General features: G+C 41.9%; 1 protein-coding gene and 1 non-coding gene across 2 annotated transcripts in view; both read right to left on the reverse strand.

Annotated features, from left to right (window-relative positions):
• The window catches only part of Ppm1e (protein phosphatase, Mg2+/Mn2+ dependent 1E), a 138654-nt gene that overhangs the window by 88240 nt on the left and 35549 nt on the right, over window positions 1-14865 (reverse strand). The window lies entirely within an intron of this gene.
• On the reverse strand, window positions 6307-6415 carry LOC114699299. The gene has a single exon (XR_003735505.1). It is a non-coding gene; the product is annotated as a U6 spliceosomal RNA (small nuclear RNA).

Genomic DNA, 14865 nt, shown 5'->3' on the forward strand with positions numbered 1-14865 from the left:
AACTATGATATTGATAACAGATTGGATACAATGCAGATTTAACTTTGGAAGCCACTACTGTTTATACATATTTAGAAACAAAAATTTTGTGGGAGGTAAAAATCTAGAGCCAATAAGATGGCTCTGCAGGTGAAGGTGCTTGCCACCAAGCCTGACGAATTGAGTTCAAGGCCCAGAACCTACACAGGGGAAAGAAAAGACAGACCAGTTGTCCTCTGACTTCCACACAAGCAACAAAGCATTCATGCCTCACACGACACACACACACACACACACACACACACACACACACACACACACACACACTATAATAAAATTTAAATAAAATCTTTTTGTTTTTTAACAAGGAAGAGAAAAATCTAGTGTTTTGTCATCGTGTGAGTTTTAGTCTGCTTGGGAGCCCTAAGTGCTAACTCTTTGGAAAGTGACATGATCTATTTTTAGCATGTTTCACGTGCTACTGGAATGTAAAATCTTTCTAGCTTCTCAGTGAATGTATGCCAAGAAAATCAAGATCAAGTGTTTTAGATCCAAAGAAGTGAAAAAGAAAATTCTAAAAGGGCAACTCTAGAAATGCTATTGTCTCCATATGATGATTTATGAAATCCTAAGACATGCCTTACCTTAAAATAAACAACCAATATTGAACAACTAAGAGCCTAGGCTGGGGGTGTAGATCAGCTGTAGTGTACTGGCTTAACATGCATGAAGCCCTGGGCTTGATCTCAGTGCTGCATAGCTGGGCATGCTAGCACACACCTGTAATCCTGGCACTTGGCAGGTGGACACAGGAGGATCAGAAGCAAGTTCAAGGTTATCCTGAGCTACATAGTCAGTTTAAGGCCAGGGCGACATGACACCTTGTCTAAAAAAAATAATTAACTGAAATTAAGATTTTTGAACTCTTAAATTATAATGTGGAAAATGTTGACAGCTTTTCAAATGTTAGGCATAAAATTACCGTGTAATCCCACAATTCTACTGCTACACATATGACCAAAAACTGAACTCAAGGACTCAAAACAGAATCTAAAAGCAGCATTATGAGGTAAGGATGTAACTCTGGTAAAGTGCTTGCTTAGCATGCAGGAGGCATTCAGTTTATCCCCAGCAACACACGTGGGGACAGACAGACAGACAGACAGATACACACACACACACACACACACACACACACACGCACGCACGCACGCACGCACGCGCACACACACACGCACACATGCACACATATTCACACTAGTCAAAAGAGAGAAAGAATCCAAATGTCAATAGACAGATTAGAAAAACAAAATGTTACACACACACACACACACACAACTATTCAGCCAATGAAATTCTGAAGCTGGGCATGGTAGCTCATGTCCGTAATCTAGCAACTCAAGAGGCTGAAGCTGGAGGATTTGTAACAAGTCTGAGACTAGTCAGGGCTACAGTTGAGATTAAATAAAGATATTTCTATAAAATATCTCAGAACATGAAAAGACAAATTCATATATAAGCAAAATCGAAAAAAGTTTACCAGGGCCTGGGAGAATGGAGACTTGCTGTTTAATGAGTACAGAGTTCTATTTAGCCTTTTTTTGGCTTTTTGAGTGGTTTTTACTCAGAATGATGAAAATATTCTGGAGGTAAGACTGTGGTGATTATATACCTAGAATATACCTAATTTCACCAAGTTGTGTAAAGTGACTAGAATGATAAATAGTGTGCCATAATACAAACATATTTCATAATTTTACAATGATATATCTCTTAACATAGTAAACATTTAAAGTATAATACATACAGTGTTCTTATAAAAATAAAGAAAATGAAATATTTTCAAATTTAGAAATAGGAAATCAGCCAAGTAGTGGTGGCCCACGCCTTTAATCCCACCATTAGGGAGGCAGAGGCAGGAAGATCTTCATGAGTTCCAGGACAGCCTGGTCTAAAAAGGGAGTTCCAGGACAGCCAGGGCTACACAGAGAAACCCTGTCTTAAAAAACCAAAATAAATAAATAAAGAGAAGAAAAGAAAGAAAAAAGAAAACAAATAGGAAATCCTAGCTGGTTAAGGCAGTGTATATACACCTCTAGTCCTAGCAGCTGGGAGGCAGAGGCAGGAGAATCACTACAAGGTCAAGGATAGCCCAGTCTTTTTCATTTATTTTTATTTTTGAGACAGGACGTCATGTAGCCCAGACACACCTCACTAAGAGAGGATGGCCTTAAATTCCTGACCCTTCTGCCTCTACCTCCCAAGTGCTTAGATTGCAAGCCTGCACCAATACTTCCAGCTTCAGCTTGGTCTACACCGGAAGTTCCAGACTTCTGACACTACACAGTGAGACCTTATCTCAAAACAATCGAACAACAACAAAAAAGAAAGAAAATAAAAGAAAATCTTATTCTATGGTGACATGATAACTATAAAAGACATCTTGTCATTAAGGGTGGATGCATAATCTGGATATAATGGCACATGCCTTTAGGGAGGCAGGCAGGCAGATCTCTGTAAGTTCATGGCCATCCTGGTCTACAGAGTGAGTCACAGACCAGTAGAGACTACACAAAACCAAACAAGTTGATGAATAACTCAAGGCAACAATATAATCAGCCCTACAGTGGGAAGTTTTAAATAGGATTAGCCAATGATGTCCTAAAAAGATCAATGAACTCACTATCCTTCACTCAAGACTCAGAGGAAGTGGCAAGGGCCGGCAAGATGGCTCAGTGGGTAACGGCGCTTGCTACCAAGCCCGAGTGCCCAGAGTATTCTCCTGGAACCTACAAGGTGCAAGAAAGAGCCAAGTGTCAATACTAGCCCTAGTGAAAGTCAACATTTGACTAATATAATCTGATTAAACAAACTTTTCAAATAACTGAGCGCTCAGGAGGCAGAGGCAGGAGGATCTCTGTGAGTTCGAGGCCAGCCTGGACTACAAAGTTAGTTCCAGGAAACTACACAGAGAAACTCTGTCTCAAAAACCAAAGCAAAACAAAACAAAATCTCAGAAAATATTTAAAGGAACAGAACTGTTTTGTTTTGTTCCTTCTCAGCTACTTTGAGAGGAGCAGCCTCTACCACATGCTCCATCCAGCCATGATTGCTAACTCTCCAATGGTCTGAAATAAACCTTTCCAAATAAACAAGTGTGGTAGTTTAAAAGAAAATGGCCCCCAAAGGGAGGGGCACTGTTGGGAGGTGTGGCTTTGTTGGAGGAATTGTGTCACTGTGGGGGCCGGCTTTGAGGTCTCTTTTGCTCAAGCTTCCCTCAGTGTGACACTGAGACCATTTCCTGTTGCCTTCAAGATGTAAGACTCTCAACTACTTGTCCAGCACCATGTCTACCTGCACACCGCCATGCTCCCTGTCATGATGATAATGGACTGAACCTCTGAAACTGTAAGCCAGCCACCCCTATTAAATGTTTTCATTTATTAGTCTCTTTTATAAGGTCATGGTGTCTCTTCACAGCAATAGAAACCCTGAGTTAACAAGCAAGCAGATAGAGGACAGGGCTCTAACTCATTTGAAAAGCCCATATCAGCCCACTCCCTAAGTACCCCAGTAGAATATTAATATTAATTAATATTAATAATCATATTTCAAGAATGAGACCATGGTAGGCTGTCAGAGATTCTATGGACTTTGACAAATCAAGGCATTATTACTATATGATTACTATATGCAAAGCGAGAAGTTCCAAAGCAATACAAATTCCCTCCAGATAAAAATCCTTCCTGGTCAGCACGAAGACTGAAACCCACCGAGACACTGAGCAGTCCAGTACTTAGGCTGTAGGCTCCTTGCCGTATTGTACTTAGATGTTACTGCAGTGGTGCTCAGTTACAGTGTCTCCGCTGTAATTTCTACTTAGCCTGCCTTTAAGAAATCCAGAACAACATCTACATATTAGCGCTCTTACTCACATACCTAATTATAGTTAATTTGATAGAGGACGGCTTTTATCTCCCAACGGAGAATTCGGGAGTTAAAGGGAAGGTTTTACATGGCTTACTTAAGAATCCACTGGTCGGCTTTTATGCTGCAGGAACCACATGAACTAGACTAGAAAACTAATATAGTCTTAAATTTCCTTCTCAAAATAACCTGTACCACAGAATTTCACAACTTAAAGGTTTACCGTTCATATTTTGGTCTGTTTGATTATCAAACTTCAGAATGTGGGTTAGTCTGGTCCTGCCTCTCTTTTAGAAATGAACATTTTCTTAGACTATAATCACATTGCAAAGCTAGGCATGATGGGCATAGCCTGGGCTACCTAACAAGACTTTAAAAAAAAAGAATATCCCCACTTACATGTTTATACATTGGTGCTGTGACAGTTTTGAGTTTCAGTACCAGATAGTGCATCACTGGCAAAGCTGACCATATTGACTGATGGCTTTTCATAGAAATGCACCGGCAAGCCCTAGCCTGGGTGGCTGCTGCCCCCAGAACGAGGCGGTGCAGAGCCTATGCAGCAGTCCTGAAACAACTCACTCGCCAGAGTGAATGACGTATAAGACCGAGAGTCGGTAATTCTGAGGACTGTGTCCCAGGTTACACTACTTGTAAGTGGCGATGGGTTCAAATCCCAGTCTTTCCAAAGGAGATCATACGGGGGCACGAATGTATTGGGAGTTGTAATAAATGCCCCTCAAAACTGTTATAATTCTCAAATACATGTGAAAATACTATATAAATCTTTATTATTTCAATAGTTACTACACACCCCAGGTTGAGCTTATATTCTCCTTTATCCTTACACAAAATTGGTATGTCGTCAGTAATGCATGCATCCTTATCTAACTTTACCTCAGAGTGAGAGCGTCCTGGTCTCACTCCCACCTTCTCCCATCCACCAGGATGGCACTCCTTTTCTAGAGCCAACTTGAATTTTATATTTTATTTTTGAGATGGGATGTTGCTATGTTCTCCAGGCTAGTCTCAAATGCCTGAGTAATTAGAGCTTCTCGAGTAATTGGGGCTACAGGTGGGAGGGAACTGCTGACAAGTCTTTCATTCTCTGCCACAGCCCTGCACAACTCCGGGGATTTGACCTGACAGCGAGGGGCAGTGAGGGGACAAAGAAATGGCAGAGGTGGGGTCTATGGTATACAGATGAACAAGGAGGCGGGGTTTATGGTATACAGATGAACAAGGAGGCGGGGTTTATGGTATACAGATGAACGGGGAGGCGGGGTTTATGATATACAGATGAACAAGGAGGCGGGGTTTATGGTATACAGATGAACGGGGGGGCGGGGTTTATGATATACAGATGAATAAGGAGGTGGGGTTTATGGTATACAGATGAACGGGGAGGCAGGGTCTATGGCATACAGATGAACGGGGAGGCAGGGTTTATGGTATACAGATGAACGAGGAGGCGGGGTTTATGGTATACAGATGAACGGAGAGGCGGGGTTTATGGCATACAGATGAACGTGGAGGCGGGGTTTATGGTATACAGATGAACGGGGAGGCGGGGTTTATGGTATACAGATGAACGGGGAGGCGGGGTTTATGATATACAGATGAACGGGGAGGTGGGGTCTATGGTATACAGATGAATGTGGAGGCAGGGTTTATGGTATACAGATGAACAGGGAGGCGGGGTTTATGGTATACAGATGAACAGGGAGGCGGGGTTTATGGTATACAGATGAACAAGGAGGCGGGGTTTATGGTATACAGATGAACGGGGAGGCGGGGTCTATGGTATACAGATGAACGGGGAGGCGGGGTTTATGGTATACAACTGAACAAAGGAGGATCTAGCTAATATCAGTAGGAGCGGTCTCTGTGAGGGAGCAGTGGTCATGTCATAATTTCCCTGAGGGGAAGCTACAGTGGACATGCCTGCCCACAATACCAACATCCACACACAGACCTAGAAAGGCTTTGCCATCACTGAGCCTTACTCAGGGGCTAGGCTTTGCCATTTTGCCATGGGTCTGAGGCTTTATGATCCTTTACGCGGTCATGCCCATGCCAACAACACCTATCCAACTCAGGACTCAGGACTTCCTCTGTTTCCCAGTTCTCTGATTTTCTAAACAATACTCATTATTTTCTCCTATTCCTTGGAAATCTTCCTCATCATTTGTCTCATTCTATTTCCTTTTCTTATATACCTCCAAACATTTTAATCCAAAATGTGATAAATCAGTTTATATTAAAAACAAGAGAAACACTGACCTTAATAATGACATTTCAAAAAATAATGACTTTGATAAAATATTATTTTAAATTCTATTAGCAAAATACACTACAGGTTTAAAATATGCTGTCAAATAAGTTTTATTTGAATCTTAAAAAAATACACAACACTTCAAAGATCTGCAAGTCATTCTTGCTCAGGGGCCATACTAATCTTTTCTCTGTATAGTTCCAATTTTAGTAAATGTGCTGCTAACGCAAGCATTCATTCTATTTTTTTTAAAATGATTCACTGATCTATTTCCATTTCTATTATATATATGCTCTTCTTTTTGGTGTTTTGAGATAGGGCTCAGGTAGCCCAGGCTGGCCTTGTACTTGAGAGGTCCCTATAACTAAGGATGGCCAACTCCTGATCCTCCTGCCTCCACCTCCCAATTGCTGGAATGCTGGTGTGTGCCAGCATGCCCAGCTCTGTCATATTCTTATTTTTACCTGACTTAGGTACTTCGTGTGCACGCATATATTCATGAACACACTTTGTGTCCCTCTAGACTGCCCGGCACAGTTCCGCATATGTGGTGACTACCCGCTGACTGAGACTGCCTGATACTGTCACACCTAGTTACTGCTATGTTCCAATCTGCTGCTTATCACACCAAGCTAGGTTGCCTCCCGGACATCTGTCCAATTGTCAAAAAGGCAAGAGGCATGAAAGCAAGGGACTATTTATTATAAATGGAAGAGAGTTCTCAAGTTCTATAATGTTTTTGTATAATCTTCAATACTTTACATGTGAGCTCCCCTTTGTGACTGTGATTTTCCTTTAAAAGACTAATATTACATCAGACTTATCAATATAACCTATTCCCTCATTTAATCTTGAAGCCAAATTGTTCACACTCAGATCCCCTCATAAATAAACACAATGTTCCAATCGAGCTGTTGGCAGCAGAATGTGTTCACAATGAGGAACCTTCACTGTCTTGGCAGGAAGGACGGAATTAGCTAATTACAGTACAGTCTCCTCTATCTGTTTTCACTGGGATAAGGGGCAATCTGGAGATATCGAAAGGCAAATGATCCAGAAAGACATCTTAGGATCCTTCTGCAAAGATGGCAGCCTCCCCCTAAGTCATCTTAGATTGGCCATTTCTCCACATAAAATTTCCATGACGGCAAGAAAAATTCCAAGATGTTTTCATGAGAATGAGGTGAAAGTCGCACTGTACAAGCCAGCCAAGAAATGTTATTTTGAAGAGGTGAAAACCTTCGGGGGCCAGATACACACACACAAAAAGATAAGAGATTGAAAGTAAAACAGCCGCTGACATAAGAGTGGTCACATTTTCTCTGGGGGAGAAAGAGTTAAACAGGAGGCAATGTGAAAGCAAATGAACATATTTTGGAGGCAGTATTCAGAAGTCTTTCTTTTGGGGGAGCAGTTCTGGGGTTCATGGCCTACCTGTGCAGCATCAAAAATAAAGAATTCAAAAAATTTAAAATTTCATTTCTCACAGCCTGTGTCACCAATTATGATGACTCCTGGGCTGCTGGACTGAGACAGACACGGAACACAGTTTTGGGCTTTAAGACTGAGCTACAAGAAGCCAGGTGTGGTAGTCCACAACTTTAGTCCCAGCACTTGAGAGGCAGAGGCAGGCGAATCTCTTAAGTTGGAGGCCAGCCTGGTCTACAGAGCCAGTTCCAGGACAGCCAGAGCTACACAGAGAAACCCTGTCACAAAAAAAAAAAAAAAAAAAAAAAAAAAAAAAGCCATAAAAGACTGAGCTCCACGAGAGACACTTCTTTTTCATGATTTATATTCTGCTTGCTTCTAAAATAGACAAGAGGAAACCTGCAGAATAAAACAATGTGAGCTATTTATGGTTAAGACAAAAATTTACCCCTCAAACAATATGGGAAAAAAGGAGATACTGAGGTGAGTCTCAGATATCTGGAGCAAAAGGATGAAAGACGGCTTCAGCCCCCACCCCTCTCCCCCAGCACAGGGCAGAGCTGTCAATCAAGGCTTCGCCACAGGTTCTGCCATAGAGTTATTCCACAGAGTACATTATAAATCACCCTTCTTGGAGAGTTCTGAGACAGCTGTCCTGCCTTCATTTCCTTATCTTTTACCACAAAGGATAGAAATGCCAATAAGAACTTTCTTGGTTTGAAGGGGAGCTTAGTTTTTGGTTTGTTTGTTTTTGGGTGTGAGGGCTTGCTCCACAGCCCAGGGTAGCCATGGTGACCCTCCTTAGCCTCCCAAGTACTAGGGTTACTAGTAGGATGCAAACTGCAAAAAGAAAATTATGCCTATAGAGCAGTGGTTCTCAACCTGTAGGCCACGATCCCTTTGGGAGTCACACATCAGATAGCCTGCATATCACATATTTACATTATGATTCATAACAGTAGCAAAATTACAGTTATGAAGTAGCAACGCAATAATTTTATGGTTGGAGGTCACCACAGCATGAGGAACTATATTAAAGGGTCACAGTATTAGGAAGGTTGGGAACCACTGCATTAGAGGATGCCTTAGTCAGGGATACTTACATTGCTGTGATGAAACACCATGACCAAAAGCAACCTGGGGAGGAAAGAGTTGATTTGGCTTACATATTCCCAGTCACAGTCCACTGAGGGAAGCCAAAGCAAGAATTCAAATGGGGCAGGATACTGTGGAATATTACTTTGACTAGGAAAATGTGTTACATTTGTTTATTTATGCTGCCGAATATTACTTTTAACTGTGTGAAAGGTGTGGTACTTTTATTTACACTGCATTTGTTTAATGATGTAAGGATGTGTGCTTAATTATGTAAAGGTGTGCTGCATTTGTTTTACCTTGCCTGCCTAAGGCACCTGATTGGTCTAATAAAGACCTGAACAGCCAATAGCCGGGCAGAGAAAGAATAGGCAGGGCTGGCAGGTAGGGAGAATAAATAGGAGGTGGAATCTAAGGAGGAAAGAATGAGGAGGAGGAGAGAACTAGGGAGAAAGAGGGGAACACGCCTGGGACGAGAAGCCAGGCAGCAGCCAGGCAGACACAAGCAGCAGTGAAAGTCAGATCTACGGAAGGAAAGAAAAGTGGAAAACCCTGAGGCAAAAGGTCGATAAATAAAAACGGGTTAATTTAAGTTAAAAGAGCTAGCCAGAAACAAGCCTAAGCCAGGCTGAACATTCATAACTAATAATAAGTCTCTGTGTCATGATTTGGGAGCTGGTTTGGTGGCCCAAAAGAAAAAGTCTGATAAAGCAGAAACCTGAAGGCAGGAGCTGAGGCCAAGCCACGAAGGGGTGCTGCTTACTGACTTGCTCCCATGGCTTTGCTCAGCTTGCTTATAAAACCCAGGACCACCAGCCCAGGGATGGCACCACCCATAATGGGGTGGACCCTCCCCCATCAATCACTAACTAAGAAAATGGCCTACAGGCTTGTCTGCAGCCCAGTCTTATGACTGGATACTTCTTCGGCACCTCTACTCATGTGCACATATCCACACATATCTACTTCATTCAAAAGAAACCCAATTTTAGAATTGAGGTTTCCTCCTCACAGATGATCTGAGCTTATGTCAAGTTGACATAAAACAAACCAGAACAGAGGAGCAGCAGAAACCCATTCACTTTGTGTTTGTTAGTCAATAATCAATAACATCTTATAGACACAGCTAAAGGGACACTTGGGGTTACATGGATGCCTAAGTTTAAGACTCCAGTTAAAAAATATCTTCTTTCTTTCTTTCTTTTTTTTGGAGGGGGCAGGATTTGGGATAGGGTTTCTCTGTGCAGCTCTGGCTGTCCTGGAACTGGCTCTGTAGACCAGGCTGGCCTCAAACGCACAAAGATCTGCTTGCCCTCTGCCTCCCAAATGCTAGGTAGGATTAAAGGCGTGCTCCACCACTGCCGGGCTATGTCTTCATTTTTTTCCTACCAATTTTGTTCTGATTACACAGCGCATAGAAAGTAATAAACTTTGAACATGGAAAACAACCCAGACCAAGATCATCTCTCTTGACACCATAATGCAAAAGATGAATTTAAATTTTCTATTTTAAAAGGCAGACTCCCACTTATGTTATTATAGATATTTAAGTCTTCCAATTTTCTCCCTAGTGAATCAACTATAAATACAGCTATAAAGCTATAAACTATAAATATTCCAAACCAATAGAAGACTAATTTACTCTGAAAAAAAAAATCACACCAAGATAAGTCACCTAAAATGCTAGCAAAAGTGTGGAAATATTCTCAAGACAAAGTGTCAACAAACATAAATCCACTATCAAAATTACAAAAAGGGGGTTGGCATGTGGTGGACCCTTTAATATTTGGGTAGCTGAGGCAGGAGGATCATTGCAAGTTGAAATCAGCCTAAGCTACATATTGACTTTCAGGCCAGCCTGTGGCACGGTATGGACGATGTCATAAATAAATAAATAAATAAATAAATAAATAAATAAATAAATAAATAAATAAATAAACGAATGAACCAATAGGACTGGAGAAATGACGCAGAAGTTAAGAGAACCCACTCACTACTCTTACGGAGGGCCTGAACTCCCAGGGCCCATGTAGCTCCCGACCTCCTGTACTTCTTTGTACTTCTATTGTAACTCCTGTACTTCTTTGGCACCTCTACTCATGTGCACACATCTACACATATCTATAGCATTCAAAAAAAATAAAGGAAGCCAGGTGGTGGTGGTGGTGGCGGTGGCGGCGGCGGCGGCGGCGGTGGCGGCGGCGCATGCCTTTGATCCCTGAACTCAGGAGGCAGAGGCAGGCAGATCTCTGTGAGTTTGAGACCAGCCTGGTCTACAGAGGGAGTTCCAGGACAGCCAGGGATACACACAGAGCAACCCTATCTTGAAAAAAGAATAAATAAATAAATAAATAAATAAATAAACAAACAAATAGATAGATAGATAAAGCAAATGCTTTAAATTTAAAATGGCACAACAAACCTTTAAAACAGCAACAACAAACCAACTATGGCCATTCATCGGAACATGCAAAGATAACCCTCTTAGTCCTAAGAATGATAAGAACAAAGGAAAAGCTAACAATATTCCTGTTTGGGACCAAGAATCCCTGCTGAAAGGTGGTCAAGTCACACCTTTGGAATTTACTCTGCCTGCAGAGTGCTCAGGCATTGAAGATTTGCTTATTGTTACAGACCAGGGTATGGCCAACATGATTCAGGGGAAACACCTGAGGTGGGCTGCAAGAAGAGAAATTACTTTACTGGGGCAGTAACTCGGCGGCTAGAGGGCATTTGCCTAGCATGTGTGAGCCCTGGATTCCATTCCCAGCAAGCACTAAAAAACATTTTTTTAATTGAATAAGAAAAAGCCCAAATAACCAAAGAAAATCAGTGGTGTGAAATGTTATGCCTGATGCTGTAAGGACTGTTCTAGAATGTAATGTGGTGCTCGGAGAACAGAACGAAATGTAGTAGCAAGTCAACTGCATCAGCAGATGGTCCCTGCCTGCCTGCCTCCAGCTGTAACATCCCCAGGCAACAGCTGAGTTTCTTCTAATTGTATTTGGAACTTCTTTTTTCTCTGGTCTGAATAACACTGGACTATGGGTTTCCCACAGAAAGTAACATTTTGGGTTTTCTTTTTTTAAAGCAGTTCCTGCTTTTTTTGTATGGTTAATTTTAGTCACCTTTAAAAAGTTAGCCCTTTTGTTAAATAAGTATCAAAAAAAATAAAGTGTTGGATTAGAAAAAGTACAGGTGGCACTACACACACATCAATCCCGTCAGTCCCCTTTCTTCCCATGTCCTGACAGGTGGCACGTAATTGACCAATTTAACAAAAATTCTGCCTGTTTGGCATGAACAATTCATCTTGCTTCAACTGAGATGCTTCAACCATATAAATAGCGAAAGCATCATCTTTGAATCACTATCATATCACCAGAAACAATTACCTTTACATTTACTAATTAACATAAACTACATACTAACTAACATAAAATTACTGTTAATTTTTTAAAATCTAATTATTAGTTTTCAGCTGATTCAACTAGTTGAACTAAATTTTAAGTTAATACAATTTTCTTTTTTTTATTTATTTACTTTCATGTGCATTGGTGTTTTGCCTGCATGCTTGTCCAGTTCCCCTGGAACTGGAGTTACACACAGTTGTGAACTGCCATGTGGGTGCTGGGAATTGAACCCAAGTCCTCTGGGAGAGCAGTCAGTGTTCTTAACCACTGAGCCATCTCTCCAGACCCCTAATACAACTTTCTTATTTTTCGTTTTACTGTTACAGTGTGGTGTGTATGGATTTTGGTAACCAGCCCCTGCCATAGGCCGGACATTACACTGGGTGCTTTGCATAGAAATCACTTAATGCTCATAGCAACCTCACCGTCTAGTTTCCTAGATGAGGGAACTGAGGCGGCCAAAGAGGAGAGCTGGCAAGTCTGTAGGTTAGGCTCCTCTCCGTGACTGCTTACACTTACTCCTCTTGTTCATAATTATTCCACTACAGTGGTTCCTAAGACTACATAGTACCCCATTTTGTTGATATACGTTCATGGAAGATGGTACTGGGTTTAATAGAGACTTTTCCTACAAGTATATAATGTACTTTGAGCATATCCCCACTACTCTTCCCCTTCCCATTCTCCCCCAATATTTTTTCTTTATGGATATGGAAATACAAAGGAAATTCTGAAGAGACAGAAGTTTGTAACACTAGACACACATACCCAAGCATAGTAGCTGAACCCTGTGGTCCATCACTTAGCAAGCTGAGACAGGAAGATTGTTTGAGCCCAGGAGCCTGAATCAGCCTAGGAGACATCATAAAAACACACCTCTGGGCTCGAGAGCACATGCTGCTCTTGCAGATGTCCTGGGTTTGGTTCCTAGCACCTACATGGCAGCTCATAAGTTCTACAGTATCCAGTGTCCTTTCCTGGTCTCCACAGGCTCCTGCACGCACGTGTGCACACACACTCATGCAAACACACACGCGCATACACATTAAAATAATAAGTCGTTCAAAAGACCATCTCAAATAAACAGCACACAAATAACACTAGACACATACAATCTCTCTAAAGGAGTGGAGGGTGTGAGGGATGAAGTCAGGAGGACCAAGAAGAGGACAGCATGGGATACACAAGAATGTATCTCAGGAAGAAGAAAGGGAGAGAGTCGGAGAGAGGGAGGGAGGAAGGAAATGTCAATAATAGTTTTTAAAAGTCAGTTTTCATAAACACAAATCAGTTCTCAACTTCTGATAAACCACCTTCACACTCTCCTGATGCACAGTCTGATGGGGCACCTGACGAGGAAGCCAGCAGCTATGCATATTGGTTTATCAGAACGGTCCAAACCTCACCCTAAAGCAATACCAGGAGTAAGTTGGGCATGATAGTGCACACCTATAATACAACTCTGTGGCTGAGGCAGGAGAATCATCAGTTTGAGGTCAATTTGGGTTACACAATGAGATTTGTCTTATGAAAACAAAAACAATTTACCAGTACTAGTCTGGATCCATATTGAGATAAATCGTATGAGCTGAACACTTGGAGGCTGACATAAGAGGATCACCTTGAGTTTAAGACCACGCTGGGATACATACTGAGTTCCAGGCTCTCGTGGGCTACAGAGAAGACCATGTCTAGAAAATCAGAGGTGGGGGTGGTAAGAAATCACATACCTTTAGGTTCACTTTCTTTATTAAAGGTTAAAATTTTTTTCAGACTTTTGATGATTGGAAAAGAAACAATTATTTTCCAAGGCTATTTTGGTGAAGCTGCATATTTATTATTTCAGAATATCTTGCCTGCAATTCTATCAGTAAACAAATGGTCTGTTTATCTTTGTGCAGAAAATGACATCATTGAGAAACAATGGCAAGGATCTGAGGACACGGTTCAGTGGCAATGTCCGTGCTTAGGACGCAGGAGACCTTGGGTTCATCCTCAGCATCACAAAAACAGCAGCACCAAAAATAACGGCATGAACATCTGTACCGGGGCTGTTTCAAAGAGTCGCCGTGCCTGATCAAACAAACCATTTGGAGCTTGTACAAAGTAAATGGCAAAGCTGGGGGCTCTGACAACCACCTGCTGTCCAGCTTCTTGAGAGTTCAAGGCTCCTGGCAAACAAAGCAAGACCCTGCCTCAAAGGAAAAACTGACGGTGATAAAGTGAAAGCAGATAGACTCTTAAATTTCTATTATAATAATGAAATTTAATGAATCATAACCGGCAAGATGAAAGCTATTGTTCTTTCCGAAACAGGGTTTCCTTGTTTAACAGTCCTAGCTGTCCTGAAACTCGTTTTGTAGACCAGGCTGGCCTTGAACTTACAGAGATTTGCCTGCTTCTGCCTCCCAAGTACTGGGATTAAAGGTGGGCGCCACCACCTGGTGAAAGCTATTCTTATACACTTGGAATGCACCCCCCTTCCCTACCATCTCCATGATTATATGAAACAATGAACAACTAGGTATCCAACCCCCCAAAGCAGGCTAAAGGAAATATCTGGTATGGACAGGAAAATAAATCAGGGCTGGGGAGACAGATGGCTCAGTTGGTAAAGTGCTTGCTACATCAGTATGAGGACCTGAGTCCAGGTCCCCAGGACCCATGTAAGGAGTACTGGGTGCAGTAGTGCACATCTGTAACCCCAGTGCTCTGGCATCGAGGTGATCCCTGGGGCTTGCTAGCTAG

The sequence above is a fragment of the Peromyscus leucopus genome, chromosome 8b (genome assembly GCF_004664715.2).
Source record: "Peromyscus leucopus breed LL Stock chromosome 8b, UCI_PerLeu_2.1, whole genome shotgun sequence".
Classification (NCBI taxonomy): Eukaryota; Metazoa; Chordata; class Mammalia; order Rodentia; family Cricetidae; genus Peromyscus; species Peromyscus leucopus.